Raw genomic sequence first — 18103 nt, 5'->3', positions numbered from 1 at the left:
GTAGCAGCATAAACTTGCATCTTGGTGGCAAACTGTTTGGGAATAAACTGAAGAGTAAAAACAGAGAGAATGACCATACATAGAAGATTTGACATTCATTGAGAAGTTTCCAGACATCATCAAGTGGGAGATTGTGAAGAAGCTTCAGGAGTCTTGGTCTATAGAGGTTCACAAAGACAAGAAGGAAAAGAGTTGGAATTTGTTCGTGGATACTCAACAGCAAGATACATGGGATGCTTGGTGCATTGATAACCTTCTGTTTGTTCAATTAGCAACCCACTGGAAGTTGGTAGACAGAGTGTTCTTTACAACATACACTGTTGAAACCATCAGAAGCTGGCATTATTATGATGATGGCACCACCACAATGCTTAGACGGATGCATTTTGACACCTTCAGAACCGAATACCTTCCTCTGTGCAGTGGCATGAAAGCAGAATTCAGAGACGTTGAAAAGGAAGAAGTAGAAGAGATGTTGGTAAGACAGTCCTCTAGAGACTGAAGCCTTCTGTTAACCCTCTGTGGCGCACTAACAACATAGTGGAGCCAACCCCCTGATGAATGATGCAATAAAGAGGCAAGCGTTAGAACGAGTCCAGAGGTACGTGAGAAGAGAGAAAGCAAAAATTAGGGCTGTGAATGAGCTCGAAGCAGAAGCCGCCTTTGACGCCCTTGCGAAACTCTTTACAGAAGTCCCAATGGCACATCAAGCCCTTCCTCCTCCTGCTGGAGGTCCACTTCCAAGCCAGATCCGTCCTGGAAATATTGATGACATGCCAGCGAATGTAGTCCCATTGCTAGTTTTTAAGGGAGAGTACAATGAAGATCCCGATCTTCATGTAGCAGAGTTTATGATAGCATGTGTGGCTAACAATGCCAGAACCCCTGAGCATTGGTTAGCAATATTCCCCGCCACTTTCAAGGGCGTGGCGTTTCAGTGGTATGAGAGACAAGCAGCAGGAACTTTTGGCACATGGGATGACTTGAAGTTGGCATTCCTCACTAAATTCAGGCGTGAAGGTTTTGAAGAGCAGATGCGAGAGGAATTTATGAATTTAAGTCAGTCCTCTGGAGAAAGAGTAGAAGCTTATGTCTCACGAATGGAATCCATCTTGAAGAGATGGACTAACCATAATCTAGATGATGGCATTCAGAAGGGGGTGTTTCCCAGAGGATTACAACCAGAAGTCCGTAAGTTTGTGGAGCTGCAAAGACCAGCCAGACTGCAAGCTGCAACAGAAGGTGCAAGATTGTACGATGAAGTGGAAGCTGGATTGGCGATGAATCCAGGAAGAGGAGTCCTACCTCCTCTGATGCCAGAAATGATGTACCCACCAAATGCAGTCCTAGGGACTGTTTCCTACCCCTACCAACAGATGCCCCCAGTATCACAGTACTGTGCATAAAATCCACAGTGGCCACAATCAATGCCTCAAATGATGGTTCAACCACAACAACAATGGTCCCAACCAATTTCCTCAATGCCAAATCAGCAGCAACAGTGGAACCCTACCAACTGGAGCTAACAGCCACCAATAGTTTAAACAGGAGCTCTGAATCAGAATCAGAACAGAGACCCCTCTATACCAGCCCAACCTGTTTATGCAGTGATTACAGAGACTCCTCAAAACCCTCCTGCCAGTGTCTCAGGAGGAGAAAGCTTGAAGGATTACTTATCCAACTCAGTTGCAAATATTAAAAAGGAGTTGATGGATGTGATTACAGAGCAGCTACATATGCTGAAAGTGAATACTGCTAGCATATCCAACGTTGCAGGAGCAGGAAGAGATGTGATGCAGTCAAATACTTGGTGTGGTAAGTGTCATCAAGCAAGCCATTTAGCCACTGAATGTACACGAAAACCAACCATTCCTGGAGCCTTCTGTTCCTATTGTTTGCGGAAGAACCATACAGAGGACATTTGCTCTCTGAAGGAGATGCATGATAGGAGAAGAAAGGAAGAAGACGCACGATTCAACTGTTGCTGGAATCCAAAATGACAACACAGGATATTGGACCTAAGCCTAGAGAGTTTGGTCCTAATTTCGGACCTAGAAGATTTTCCTCCCAATGTTACAGAGGAAGACAGTCTGGCGGTGGTCAGAGATCAGAAGTGGAGTGTTACAGATGTGGAGAAAAGGGACACATTTCACCAAATTGTCAAAATCCCAAAAGGTCAGTGGATTACAAGCCCTTATGCAGTCGTTGCAAAGGAGAAGGCCACACTACAAAAGACTGTCCAAGCCCAGCCCTAATGAAAAACAGTGCTACTGATATTCCGGCCAAGGCCCAAGAGCCGACCTCCAATTTAGTGGAATTGGAAGTTGCTGCCATCACGCGTGCAAAGAAGAACGAACCACCTATCCAGAAAGAAAACAATCCTCCTTGCCAGAACAGTAAAGTTCAATCTTCCACCAGAAGAACAGAACAGAACCGAGCCTGACAGTGCTGTACAGAGCACTACAGTGCCACAGAGAGTTACAGAGACAGTTCCAGAGACAGGACCAGAGGTCCAGGAGATAGAAGAGGAGAAAGTGCCACAAGTGGTAGGAGAAGTTCCCATGATACCCCTGTTGGAAGAAAGAGGGAAGATGAGAATGGGTGTTGCCCCATTCTCTAACCGATTAGAGAAGCTAGTGGATCCTATTAAGGAATACGATCTGGTCAGAGATCTAGATACCTTTAAACCAAACCTCACATTCCGACAATTATTGATGCTGTCTCCTAGTTGCCGAAAAAGGTTCAAAAGTATACTGACAAGAAGACGTGGATTAAGGATTGCTCCCTCAACAGCAGCAAAGTCCAATAAAGCTCCAGAGCCTGTCAAGGAAGTAGATGTAGCTAACGCCTTCCTAGATCCGGGTACCCCAGAGACTGGCATGTGGATAGAAGGCTGCTTCATTGCAAATGCACTGATTGATGGTGGTTCATCAGTGAACATTATGATGGATGTGACAATGAAGGATCTAGGCCTACAAGGTGTGCAACCCACCCAATGGCTCATCAGATTGGCGGATCAGAGCAGAATCAAGCCTTTGGGCATTCTCCCATATGTGAAGACTATAGCGGCTGGAAAAGATTATTGGCTAACCTATCTGGTGGTGAAGCCAAACTCTTATGGTACATCCTACCCTCTGTTACTGGGCAGACCATGGCTTTTTGAAGCCAGAGTAAGGACGGATTGGTTCAAAGGAACCTTGACCTTGGGTAGAGGACCCAATAAAGTGGTGCTGAAACTATATGGTTCTCAAAAAGGACATGGATCCAACTCCTTGGAATTATCTTCTGGCTCTCCTAATGAGGCTACAGATGGAACATCAGCAGATGAAGATGTTGTCAAACAGATCCTTCCCAAGAAAACAGTGGCACGTTCCTTAACAGTGGATACTGTAAGCCAACTTCCAAAAGATGCAAAGCCATTATCAATGGGTGAATACTTCTTGCCGGAACCAGGAACGATTTCCGAAATCACTTCTGACAGTGAGATAGAAGCATGGATGTACTGCTCTCCCTGTTACATGGCCATAGCAGAGCCAGAGACAGAGGCAGAAGAGGAAATAGAGAACCTGTTCTTCTCTTACAGAGCTCCTACAGAGACAGAGCCAGAGCCAGAGACAGAGACAGAAGTAGAGCCAGAGATATAGATAGAAGAGGATGGATATGATATGGACAGAGAAGGTTATGAAAGCGAGCCAGAAGAATTTATTCCACTCGAAGAGGATATATATGAAGAAGAAGTTTCACAAGCATCAGAAGCAGGCGAGCTCATGCTGTGGGACAGAATGGCGATGGTACCATTTGGTCTGGTAAATGGATCTTCTCATATGAAAAATCTTTATAAGAAATGGATTAAGAAGAATAAGCCGTCTTTCAGTAGTGGCTCTTGCCGCCCTCACCCACCCTTGCCAAGAAAAGATGATGATGATGCACCGTGCCAACAAGCACCAGTCCTACAAACCCAACCAAAATCAGAGGGTCCTTGTTATGTGACGTTCCTGGATGTGTCATCAAAAGATGAGTCTGCAAGCCAAGAGGTAATTAATTTTGAAACCAAACCCGAAACGGCTCTAATCCCATTTCAACATCTCAAGGAGCAAATTAAGTCTCCACCAAAAGAAGAAGTTGGGTCTAGTGGGACATCATAAGAGGACACCACTCCCTTGAAGGAGTCGGATTTGTATCCAGAAGCAGTCCGCGGGACCTTCATCCGTGAAGTAGAAGGTGAAAGGCAGTTAACCTTTGTGGATGCAGATGGCACTGAACGCCACTTGAAGGTGGGTAGCAGCATCCCAGAAGAGGAGTTGTCAACCTTGTACAACTTGTTGAAAGAAAATTTGGACATGTTTGCGTGGTCTTACAAAGACCTAAAGGGGATTGATCCCACAATATATCAGCATCATATTGACTTGGAGCCTGATGCCAAGCCAGTACGGCAACGACAGAGGCGAATGAACCCAAATTATTCCACATTGGTAAAAGCAGAGATGCTGAAGCTTCTGGAAGCCGAGTTCATCTATCTAGTGGCAAATAGTGAATGGGTTTCACCCATTGTGGTTGTACCCAAGAAGAATGGCAAGCTTCGAATATGTGTAGATTTTCGCAAGTTGAATTCTAAGACGAAGAAGGATCACTTTCCTATCCCTTTCACAGACCAACTGTTGGACACAGTGGCAGGACATGAGCTTTATTCCCTTCTCGATGGATTCAGTGGATACAACCAAGTGCAAATCGCAGAAGAGGACCAATCCAAAACAACCTTCACTATAGAATGGGGGACCTACGCTTACCGAGTCATGCCATTTGGGCTCTGCAATGCCCCTGCTACTTTCCAGCGAGTCATGATGGCCGCATTTCAAAATCATCTGTACGATTTTATTGAGGTATATTTGGATGATTCCTGTGTCTATAGTTTGATCTGTGAACACTAGGGACATTTGGAACAATGCTTTGACCGATGTCGGGAGTATGGGATTTCCCTTAACCCCGACAAATGCATTTTTGGGGTCTCTTCTGGAGTTCTGTTGGGCCACATTGTCTTTGCACAAGGGATATCAATAGACCCTGCAAAGATCGAAAACATTGCAGCTCTGACATCACCCACCGACCTCAAACAGTTGAGGGGATTCCTAGGCCATGTGGGTTACTACAGAAGGTTCATAGCCCATTTTGCAACAAAGGCAACCTCCTTGCACAAGCTTCTGAGGAAAGATACAGAGTTTACTTGGACAGAAGAATGTGACAAAGCCTTCACCACACTGAAGTAGTGTCTGATCGAGGCACCCATTCTTCAACCTCCTGATTGGACGAAAGAGTTCCATGTACACACTGATGCCTCAATTGAAGGCTTAGGTGCTGTCCTCTGCCAGAAGGGCTCCTCGAAGCTGGATCAACCCATCTATTACACAAGCCAAAAAGTCACTGATAGGGAACGGAACTATACAGTGACAGAGCTGGAGTGCTTGGCAATGGTGTTTGCCTTGGAAAAGTTCCGCCACTACCTCCTATCTACCCACTTTAAATTTTATGCGGATCATGAGGCCCTGTCCTTCCTGATGAACAAAGTGGACGTGAAAGGACGAATGATGAGATGGCTCCTTCTATTTCAGGAGTTCAACTTTGAGGTAATTACTAAGCCGGGTCGTTCCCATGTTTTGGCTGATCATCTGTCGCGTATCCCACAAACTGCAAACGAGGAGCAGGATGATCCAGACCTCCCTGATGCTTCCCTATTCCTGGTAGAAACTGTAACCCGCTGGTATGCAGACATTGCCAATCTGCTGGCAACCCAACAGTACCCTCCTGGCATTTCTAGTCGGGAGAGGAAGAAGATTATGTTAGAATCAGCCCCCTACACCTTGTTAGGCGGTGCATTATACAAGAAAGGCAAAGATGAAGTGCTCCGAAGATGTGTTGCAGGAGACGAGATTGGAATCGTTCTGAAGGCTTGCCATGACGAGCCATGTGGAGGCCATTTTGTAGGAGAAGCTACAGCCAGAAAGACTCTGCTAGTAGGATATTGGTGGCCTACCATTCATAAGGATGCCTATGATTACTGTAAAAGATGTGATGCTTGTTAGAGAATGGGAAAAGCCACGAAGACAAGTGCTATGCCATTGCAACCTATCCTTCCTTTAAAGCCGTTTGAGAAGTGGGGCATCGACTTCGTAGGTCCAATTGATCCTCCTACCAGAAGGAAACAGAACAGATACATCCTCGTATGTACGGATTATGTCACAAAGTGGTGTGAAGCTAAAGCCCTAAAGCGGGACGATGGTAACAGCATGGCCCTGTTCATGTACGAGAATATCATCACCCATTTTGGCAGTCCCTTAGAGCTGGTAAGTGACAGAGGCACTCATTTCATTAACAAAGTCATGGAAGAGTTGACAGAGTTGTATAAGATCCGCCATCGCAAGTCCACTCCTTATTACCCTAGAGCCAACGGCCAAGTCGAAGTCACCAATCGCATCCTCTGCTCGATTCTGACAAGAACGATTGCCGCACATTGTCGTGATTGGGACGATCGACTTACAGAGGCCCTCTGGGCGTACAGAACCTCCCATAAAGGAGCAACATGACAGACACCCTTCCAACTGGTGTATGGTACAGAAGCTGTTTTCCCTGTTGAACTGGAATTACCCTCTTTGAGAGTGGCTATCAAAGAGCATTTGGGGGACGATGATTCACTGCAACGCCGTCTCCTGCACCTGGAATGTTTGGACGAAACTCGTAGGATGGCTCTACAGTGCATGGAAGCCATGCAAGCTCAATGCAAGGCTTACCATGACAGCTTCATCAAGCACAAGGAGTTCAAGGAAGGTGATTTGGTCCTAGCCTATGATTTCCGATTTGGCAAGTTTCCTGGCAAGCTCCAACAACGGTGGATGGGCCCATACAAGGTACTTGCCGTCAACCCTAATGGCTCTGTCCAAGTACAGACCGTTGATGCCTCTGATGATCCCTTCCTGATCAATGGATATCGCCTGAAGAAGTACTTCCCTCCTTGGGGATCCTGACAATCATGGTTACCTGATCCTTTCCCTCGTTGGCGCAGCACTGTACTTCTTATGATGCTACTTCTGATAGCCGTTCTTTAGCCACTCCTGATGAGGTGAACACAACCCTCTGTCCCCTTAACCCTACCTTTCAGCCTTGATCTCTTATTCTCTATTTTCCACTAGCGACAGTGGTGAGGTTGGTTCTGATGCATGGTCTTTCTACCATTTCCTTGCTTAATTCGAGAAGAAAAGAAGAAAAAAAAAAGGAAAAAATACATATTGGTCATGGGAGAAAAGGACTTAGGTCCCTGTCATGCCGACCTATTCTTCGAGAAAAGGTGGAAACACCCTCGAGAATAGGGGAAAACAAGAAAAACAAAAAGAAAATAAGAAAAAAAACAAGAAAGAAAAACAAATCTGTTATGGGAGAAAAGGAAGCAATTCCCTGTCATAGCAGGCCTCGTTCCAAGAAAAGGTGGCACACACCCTTGGGCAAGAAGCTGGCTGTGGAAAAGGTGGCAACACCCAATAGTCCAGAAAGTGGATTCATCCATTGATATTTCCAGGATCGAATTCTGAAGCTGCCTCCCTTGGTATGCTGTGTCCTGGGTCTTTCTGCAGAGTGGCTAACTGTCCTCTAGCAGACGACATGTTTCTATCCAACACAATGTTCGATTTGATGGCTACCTCCCTGGGTATGTCTCTTCAACAACTGACGACGCGATCTTCATCGACAAACAATCGAGTGACACGAGCTTTCATCCTAACCGGATGGGAAAGTGAGTATGGTTGCCCTCTGTAACTATCAGTAGAGCGTGAGACAGAGGATGGGGCGAGTGACCAGTCTTTGCCTTCAAATCAAATGAGAGGTGAGAAGTGTGAATGAAGTGTTGCACGCACGGGATGGGCCTCTCAATGCACAAAGCACAATTTGTTTCTGTGCACTGCACCATAAGGCTCCCTGGCCTTCCTTCTCGCACTGTATGCCAGCACAGGGCGGGATGCACAGTTGCACCATCAAATGCGCACAAGGCATACAACCTTTGCACAAGTGACTGTGAGGATTACATCAATGGGTTTCAGGATATGGTTACCCTCCTGTATCTATTAACCGAGAGTGAGACAGAGGGTGGGCTGAGTGTGACTGGAGTTTCTTCAATCAATTACCAAGAGGTGAGATTGAGGGACGTTACGACACTTGGAGTCCGGTATATTTCCGTTTTCCTATGCACCCATGGGATGGGTCTCTATCGTCATCACAGGACACATCACCCTGTTCTGTACACTGCACTGTAAGGCTCCCTTGCCTTCCTTTTTGCACTTATGCCAGCCGGGTTGAACGCACTAATGCACCATCAACTGTGCACCCTGGCATACTCCTTCTGCACCATTCCCCTGTTGATTTCTAAACCGGGTATGCAATATGGGTTTCAATCATTCTTCCTCGAGTGATATTAGTTATGGGGCGAGTGACAGTTCTTCCATTCCATTTGAGTGACTGTGAGTTGAGTGCAACATTCCTCATCATCGACGAATTTCCTGCGATTCCTTGCACCAGCTACCTCCGTAGGAACTGCTGCGTGGTCCCTGCCATGACGGATGTGTGCTGTGAAGATGCCTTGGTCCCTCCTGCCGCCGACAACAACACATGACATGTCGTCAACAATCAATCGTGATCCTCAACAAAATGGGCCAAGTTTTTCTAACCCTACAACTTCTGTTTCTCAGTGACGTTCATGTTTTAAGTGTGGGGACGTTAGTGGATGGTCTGTGGCGTGTCCTAGGTCCCTATTGTTCTGTTCACCCTATCCGTTAAGGTCTTAAGTGTGGGGACGCATCCCTACGCGTCTACATTGCACATACTTCTGCATATGCCTCAACCTGCTAATGCATCTATTTCATGACTTGCTGTTACCCTGATGGGGTCCCTTCCCACCCATTCGTTCATTTTCCACCCACCCTTGGGGCTGTTCCCTTGCAGTTTTCCTTCATTCCCTGATTTTGCTGTCCTGCCATGTGAAAGCACCCTACGTTCACCGAAGTCCATATCCAACCTTATAGCCATGTTCTTCTCTCTGAACTGACCATTTTTCCTTTTTAGCTACCCCTGTTCCGGTGCACAATTATTGAGTTATTAATTTTTGAAGTATTTTGCGCACATTAGTCGGTTTTTCATGTGAACGCGCTTTTCTTGCTTCGGAACCGTGATTTGACATCAAAGCCCTGATAATCACTTTTCCCCTGACCTTTTTCCTTTTTACTCCGTGTCATTCCGATACACGGTTTGCCCAATATTAATTTTCCGGTTTTTTAAGACTTTTTTCTGCGTCTTTTTGACATTTTTCCATGTGAACCTGCCCTGTTTGGATCAGAATTCCAATTTGATTTGACAACCGTGTCCTCCGCACCTTCCCCCACCTTTTTCGTTTTTCCTCCACCCTCTTTCGACTTCTAGAATTTTAATTATTAATTTTTCAATGAGTTTTCGGGCGTATTTTTGGTGTTCTTTGCATGTGAGCCCCTCCAACTTCCACCGGAACTGCGTTTTAACATGACAACTCTGTGCCACCCCTTCCTGCGGACATTTTTCCTTCTTACTGCATGTCCTTCCGGTGAACGGTTCATCCAATATTAATTTTCGATCCCATTTTCGGGTTTGTTTTTTTGGGTTTTTCCCACGTGAACGCATCTTATCTCAGTCAGAACTATGTTTTGATGTGATAGGATTGTTGGGCACGTCTTTCTACACATTTTTCCATTTTATGCACCTCGTTCCGATGCACGGATCTTCCGATATTAATTTTTAATTGCGTTTTTGGATCCATTTTTTGTGTTTTTTGCACGTGACCGTCCTTTACTCCCCCCAGAACCTCCGTTGCACATTTTTCTTGTCATCCCCCTGTCGTCCTACCCACTTTCTGTTTTTATGCCATTTCGTTTTGACGTCCAGATTGGGAGATAGTAATTTTTCTTTATTTTTATGTGTTTTCACGCGACTCGTCCCGCGCATGAACGCTCCCGTTTTCGATTTTACGCGTCTTAACGCGCCTCGGTCGCGTCCGCGTGCCTCGTCCCAGCCTCCGGGCGCCCTTTCAATCCCGTCACGGCAAATTTTTTTACCCCCACCCCGCGCACGCGCACGGGACGGGGGGTACGCCTCTCCTTTATGGAACCCCCCCGCCCATTTTCCCCTTTGGGCCCCTGCCCATCTTCCCACCCTACCCTACCACCCTTTCCCCTACCCTTCCCCCCGGGCACCCCCCCTATGGACCCCCCTGCCCCATCCCTTGGGTACCCTACCCATGGGCTCCCCTGCCCAACCCTACCTCGACCCCTTCTTCCTCTAACTGCCTCCCTCCCTCCCTTCCTCTCCCGTTTCAGTGTGTCCATCCTCTCCCTCCATCTCCACCTCCTCTCCTTCCCCTTCTGCTCCTACCCTTCCCTCCTCCTCCTCTGTTCCATCCTCCTCCCCTTCTTCTTCTTCTTCCTCCCCTTCTTCTTCTCCTCCCTCTCCTCCTTCCCTCCTCCCTTCTCTCCTCCCTCCTCCCTATCATTCTCCCTCCCCTCCGTCCCCTCCCTCTTCCCGTCACTACCCTTTAGTCCTGCCTTTGCCTCGTCCGAGCCCCGCTCTTGCTCGCCGCCGCGACCGCCGTGCGCCCTCTCGCCATGGTCCCCGCCCGCCGAGTCCTGTACTCGCCCTCCTGTGATGCCCTGTGCGCCCCTCCACCCGTTACGCGCTGCCCCGTTGACCTCCAGGCCGCCCGCGGCCACGTCATCCACGGCCGCCCGAGACGCCCCCTTCGCCGTCAGCCCGCTGCCCTCCAGTGCCTCTCGCGCGCCAGCTACTCGACGCCCATCGTCCTCCTCTGCGACGCCCGCGGTTGCCGTCGAGACGCCCCTCCTCGTTGACGTGGCCTCTGCCACGTGCCGCCCTCGTCCCGTTGACCTCCCGCTTCCCATTTTAAAGACCCACCCTCCATTTCCCTACCTTAGCCCTCATTCCCCCAGAACACACCCCCACCTCCCCCACCCCATACAAGCCCCCCTTCACACCCCCCACTAAGCTCACTCACCTCCTATCTAAACCCCCATTCACACCCCAGCTAACACACACTACCCCCCATCCCCACACAAACCCCCATTCACCCCCAGCTAACCCACCCACCTCCCCACCCCCACACAAACCCCCATTCACACCCCAACTAACACACACTACCCCCCACCCCAACCAGCCCCCCCATCACACACTACCCCCCACCCCCACACAAACCCCCATTCACCCCCAGCTAACCCACTCACCTCCCCACCCCCAACCTAGCCCCTGTTTACACCCCCCAGCACACACACACACTTACCCCCCTTCTAAACCCTCATTCCCCTCATTACCCCCGTGTTCCCCCCCACTAACACGCACCCCCTGTCCCACGCTGTAGCCCCACTGCCCGGCTGCACCACCGCGATTCCCTCCATCAACCCCCGTCCCACCTGTCGACACCCTTGTGGTATCGACCCACGCATCGGTGTGTACGCGTGCGTGGGAGCTTGCGGTTGATCGTGTGATTGATCGTGCGCGGGTGCGGGCCTTTGATCGTCGGTTGCTGCCACGCAGCTTATTTGTGGGTATTTTCTCGGATTTTTAATTCACACCCGCAACCTTTTAAACACTAAAAAAAGAAAAACAAAAACAATAAAAACACTAAAAATTACACATAAACCACCCTTTAACATTCTGAAAAAATTCCAGAAAAATCTAGAAAAATTCCTACTATTTCTGCCACTCCTGGCCATATTTTTCTAAACCTGTAAATTAAAAAGAAAAAAACATTTCCGACCATTTTAAAATTCCTCAATCTTTTAAAAATACCCAAAAAATGAAACAAATTCATTAAAAATGCTAAAAAATTCCCAATTAATTTCTGAAAAATTCCTAACACTTCCATTAACATTTTTATTTATTTTTAGTATATTTTTCTAAGCTGTCACAATATTTTATTTCACACCTAAAACCCTTAAAATAAACACAAATTAAATACATTAAAAAATAAATAAAAAAATCTTTTTCATCCAAACACGAAATAAACATCTCGACAAACATCCAGATATTTTTGGATTGAGGAGAGCGCATTCTTTGCATTTCCATACACCCACTATCAGGTATTTCCCTTTTATTTGTTATTTTTTTCAGCTACCCCAAAACCCACGATTAATATAAAAATAAAAAAGAAACAAGAAAAAAAAACCAACCACACAAACAAACAATTAAAAAAAAAGAACCCTACACACCACCATGGCACGCGCGTTCGCGCTAAACACACCATTTTTTAAAATAATAATAAACCCGCCGTTCACTTAGCACGCGCTAAGTGCGCTAAAGAGGCACTTTAATATTTTTAATTAAAATTAACCAACCGTCACAAGAGCATGCGCTGGCAAAAAAGCGCTCCACATCACCTTAATTTGTAATCAATGAACTTGCATTTAGAGACCCAGTCTGGGTATCGAAGTCCGGGATTCGAATTAAAGCACCGTTTTCACCTAATAATTGGTAATTAAATTTTTAAGAAGGAACCGCCGTTTTCTTGATAAGGTTTATCACTTAATAAAAATTCACCCATTCTTAATAATTTATTAAAATGAACCTTTCATTAAATTAATTTTCCCTTCACTGCACTTAATTCCTTTTTAACGAACTCGTTTCGTGGGATGGGTATGCGCCGTCTTTGGAGTTGTCTCCATGGTCAAACATCGGTTTATCAAAGTTGTGGTCTTGATATGTGTGGGTAGTGGTGATGTTTTGGTTTAGTGTCTTTGTTACGATTAAGGGTACGGTGTGTAGTTTTTTTCTTTTATTGCATGATACGAGATTTTGGGTGTTTGTATGATGCATAGCATGAAGCTTTCGGTTGCATATGTCTAGAGGTCATGTTAAATTTTTTCTAGGCTGTGGTTTGCTTGGGGTTAGTTGGTCGAGTCACGTTTTATTATTTTGGTTGTTCTCTTATCCTTGGTTTTTTTTGTTTGTTGCTTTGTAGGCATTCTCCTTGATTGTCTGTGTTTGTGGTGTGTGTGTAGCCATCTGAATGGCGCCTTCTCACACTCCTTCCCCTATCCAGTACGTCCCACTAGTTAGTAGGGATTACTCTTCCCTACTCACTTTTGAGCCTCTCACGAAGGCGGGATTCGCTGCTTTTATAGCTACCTCCTTTCCATTGCTTCTAGAGGATCCATCATTATGTGTGAGTTTCTGGCCTCTTACAGCAAGAAGTCAGGACTGGTCCAGGGTATTTCTATGACTTTGACACCTCGAGGCCTAGGGAAGGCTCTTTCTCTTCCCTTCAAAGGTGAACCTTTTGTTACCACTCGTCAGCTTTTCTCTAATGAAGAAATTCTGAAGCTGTTACAAAAGCAGACAAGGGAAATGCTGGATGTTAAGAAGGTGATCAACTCTTCAGGAGTTTCCTTTTCCATGATCACTGATCCCGTGTGGAAGATGGTCTGTCATTTTCTCCAGGACAGGTTTATGCCTGCCAAAACACCATCCCAGTACTTGTCCAAAGAGCTTTTCATAGCTTCACGGATGGTATTGAAAGGAGTTGCTATTGATTGGAGCACTTACCTCCTCACTAAAATGGATCAACATTTTGTCAAAGTCACCAGGGGTAATGTTACCAATGTCACATATGGATCGTATTTGTCTGCCTTCTTGACATATTCAGGTTTACAGAAGAGTGTGCCTCCACCTCCTCCATCAGATCCAGTACCTCCTCCTCCACCTTCAGATGAGTCAGAACCCATTGACATAGAGGATGATGATTCTCCACCTCCCCTGGTCATCCAGCACAAACGCTTGAAGCGGGTAGCGGATAAAGCTCCTTCGATTCTTCCTTCAGTGCCCCTTCCGGCTACCTCTGGCAGTGATCTCCCTGGGTATCTCACTTGTAATAACTTGTTCAGAGCACATCGCGAAGGTTCGTTGGACATATCAGTTCCCTCAGTGAACAGTCTAGTCTCGGGAGATGCAATTCCTTTCCTCTGTAAAGACATTCAGAGTTCCATTGAATTGTCAGTGACACGCTGTGTTCAACAGCTGTACGCTTCCTTTTATGAAGAGCTCATGCAGTCTAAGGACCAGTTGCATAAGGCAACATCCGAGTTAGCCTCTGCTAAGGATACCCTAGCAGATTTGTTTAAGTAGATGGAACAACAAACCCAACTAGTTGCAACCCAAAGAGATGAGATCTCTTCTTTGAAGATCCAGTTACTAGAGGCTCAATCAGAGGTTACTAGCCTTTCAGCGGAGAAGGAGAGGATGTCCAGAGAAGCGCAAGAGTTCCAAACTCTCTTAGATGACAAACTTTCAGCCTTACAGACTGCTAATGACATAGTGGCATCACAAGCCTCCCAAATCAAGCAGTTGCAAGATCAACTGGCAAAGTCACGGTCTGTTCCTTCAAGCCCTAATGTTCCCTTGCTTCCTTCTCTCTCACAGCAGGACTTGGCTGCTCTTCAGAGACAGGCTACTTTGTGTCCTCTATTCCAAGATAAAGTGGAAAGATTGCAATCCAAAATGGATTTGTTATGGTCTACATTTGAGTAGTTTCAAGAATATGTTCCTCCAGACCATTCTTTCTTTGTCCACTATGAATTACAGAAGTTGGCCTTCTACATGAAGCTTTCCACGATGGATTTATCTCTTCCAAAGGATGGATGGAGTGGGGCTTGGTCTGCTGAGTTGCTGACAGAGGTGGTAAGGATGGTGTTTGAAGATCATGTCATGACAGATACCATGTTGATGTCCTACATGTATCTACGAGGAGACTTGTTAATTCCAGATGAGGTGGATATGGCTTGGTATGTGGGAGACGTGGTTCTACAAGCTGTTTTGTATGTCAACCATTTGGAGTTGCGCATAGCTGACATGTTCCAAAGTTACTCCTCCAAAGTGGCTGATTGTCCTGATAATTCCTGGCATACCATGATTGATTCGATGGTCTTGAATCAAAGACAGAACACAACCCCTACCTATGCCCAGAGTACTAATCAACTGAGGGTGGATCTCTTAGCTTATCTTTCAAAACATAATCCGTTTGATTCTACCTTCTTTGATGCCTATAATAGAAGATCTCTCTTAGGACCTTCTGTTCCTACACTTTTGTATTACCAACAAATGGCTCACCAATATGATATATATCTTTCTCTTTGTCAATCTAATTCCACAACCATTTTACCCCTTCTTTTCCAACCTTCATCTTTTCCTCAAATTCCCATTTTTACTTACTGTACCTTTATTGAGGATCGAGTATTTTCCCCTTCTCCACCATGTCCTTCTCTATCCATTCATGTACCTTCTACCTTTCCTATTTATCAGTTAACACCCTTTTTAAGTGATTCCATACAAATTTCTGCCACTCCTTCTTTAAATCATTCTTCCTTTTATGATTTTGCCTATCCCTCACTTCATCCACTTTTCCTTATTCCACTTCCCTCTCCTAACACTTCTATATCTCAACCAGCTCAGCTGGTTAGTGACTATGACGGGTTTGATCATCAGATTTCCAGAAGAAGGGGATGGAGCTCGAATGATTCCCTTACAGGACCTCAGATAAATTGGCCAGTAATTCCAGGAGAATGGACAGCTGCCAGTCAAGCTTATCAGAACTATATTCATTTTGCTCAGCAGTATTCACAGTCTGCAGATCCTTCAGTGAGATTAACTGCTCACTTTGCTTGGTACTTGGCGTATATGCATAGGCACTCTCATAATGATTCCAAGCCTATTCCAAAGTTGTGCATGAATGTCAATGTGAGCATTGATTCCCAGCAGCTGGATATATTGTATTTTCATGCCCTTTGTTTGCCTAGCAGATACCTTGTCCTGTTGGAAAGGATGTGATGTCTTCAGTTTTTTCAAAATCCTCCCAAAACATTTGTAGATGAATCCTTGTCTATGGATCGTTTCCGCAATCATCAATCTTTCAAGAGGGATCATCTTCATTGATACCCTTTCCAATGTATGGTGGATGATTTTTAATGAAAATCTCTCTTTTTGGAGGAGTCATTCAAATGGTTGTGTTGTGTGTAGTGTTTGTGTTTTGGGTTAATTTATGTAAACAGATCGTGGTGATTGCCTATTGGATTGGATTTCGTGCGAGTTACATTTTGGAGAATTGTGGTGATGGGGTCATGGTTGGAGAGTTGAAGATGATGCAGAAGAAGAAGAAGAAACCTCTTATATCATTTATAAGTTTGTTGTGATTTCTAGTTTGATAAGAAGTGTTAATGTATAAAGGGTTTTTCCTTTCGTTGTATTTTTATATAAGATACAGGTGATAAGTTGGGGTCGTGGTTGGATGGATTATTTTTGAAGACATATTGAATATCAAAGTTGAGCTTTTGCATGAACTTATATTCCTTTTTTTCTTGGGTCGCGAGGATGCTTTCTTATTAAGTGTGGGGATATGTTGAGTGTTGAAATGACTTGTTTTTGGGCTGATTTTTGTTGTTTTTGAGAGCTGAATGGTTGATTTTATGAGATGATTGATTGGTTTGGAAGTGGTTTGAGAGTGTTTTGGATGATATTGATTGTGATTTGGAAGTTCATGATGTTTATTAGTGAAGATATGAGGTTCTGTGATGTTCTGAGAGGTTCTGATTGGTTCTGTATACCTTCTGTATAGCTTCTGTTTTGTTCTGTTTTGTTCTGATTGTCTTCTGTAAGGAGGGATGGAGTATTGATTGATGAAGATTGAGATATTGTGAAAGCTTATTGAATAGTTTTTGAGAGTTTGGAATGGTTTGAGTATGAGTTATGAGGTTTTGATGACCTTTTGTGACCTTCTGTAGGTCTTCTATAGAGCTTCTGTCTTTGTTCTGTTTTATACTGTAGCTATTCTGGTACTGTACTGTGACTGTTCTGTATGCTTCTGTATGTGTTCTGTTGGATGAGAGTGTAGCTTGGGAAAGTTTTCTAGCCTTGGAAAGAGGTAAATACAAGTGCAAAAGAGCTGAAAGAAGTGAAAGAAGTAGTTGCTGAAGACTCAAGTAAAGACTGGAGTGAAGTGACAGTAGTGAGCTATGAAAAGACACTGTAGTGACTCTGGTGACTCTTCATATCAGACATACCTCTTGGGAGGGGTATCCACGATCTAAGAAGGATTATTGAGAGTGATTTTGAGAGATTGTAGTGAGGATATGATGTATTATTGATGGAGAGCGAGAGAGAGAGTCAGAGATAGTCAATTCTACTGAAACAGAGTGATTGTATATGAGAGATTGAGGGAGAAGACTATGAAGATATTGAAGATGAATACTATGTGATGTATTTCCATTCAAAGATAGTGTATTCCTTTGCTTTCTTTGTTCTATTGATGGATTTTGTGAAGATATTGAAGAATATGGTTGATTCTATCAAATCCGTGGGAGATCTACATGATGCTGCATGAAGATTTGTTGTGCCTGGTGTTCTTTTCTTCATTGTGATAATATAAAACATAATAAACAAGCTTGTTGATGTTACAAGATAGTTTTTCTTGCAAGAGAATTCCCTTTTCCTTGGTGTTCCTCTTGGGGCTCCAGGACCGAGTGAATTCCCTGAAACTAAAGACTCTTCTGACAGAGGCAGACTAAAAGATGTTAAGGGTTTCTTGAAACCCATCTTTTTCCATCTGTTTGTCTAGTTTGTAACCATTCAGAATATCTTTGCTTTTCACAAGAGTTTAAATATCACTTTTTTCTTCTTTGCATAATAGTGGATATAGTCCTTGCCAAAGATTATGTATTACATGATGCGATTGTGTCTTTGAGCTTGAATTTGTGCCAAATTTGTCGACCTGTAACAAATTTTTGCTTTGTATCTTCCACCTCCATGTCTTGTGCATCTAAAGGATTGACCAAATAGATAGAGATCCATATTTGTTGATAAAATATGGAGCATGATTGTATAAAATATGTTGCATAATTAAAAAATAAAGAAATTCAATCAAAAAATCCTATATGAGTCAGATAATAAAGAGACACACATATGTAAACTTCTTACCATATAGTGAGTGAAGTGTTGATTACCCCAAGCTTCTATCATTGCCTTTTTAAAAAGGTTCAATTGGTTT

Source organism: Lygodium microphyllum, chromosome 30, assembly GCF_053477565.2.
Source record: "Lygodium microphyllum isolate KBCC chromosome 30, Lygodium_microphyllum_v1.1.10, whole genome shotgun sequence".
Classification (NCBI taxonomy): Eukaryota; Viridiplantae; Streptophyta; class Polypodiopsida; order Schizaeales; family Lygodiaceae; genus Lygodium; species Lygodium microphyllum.
This window is presented reverse-complemented; position numbering follows the sequence as displayed.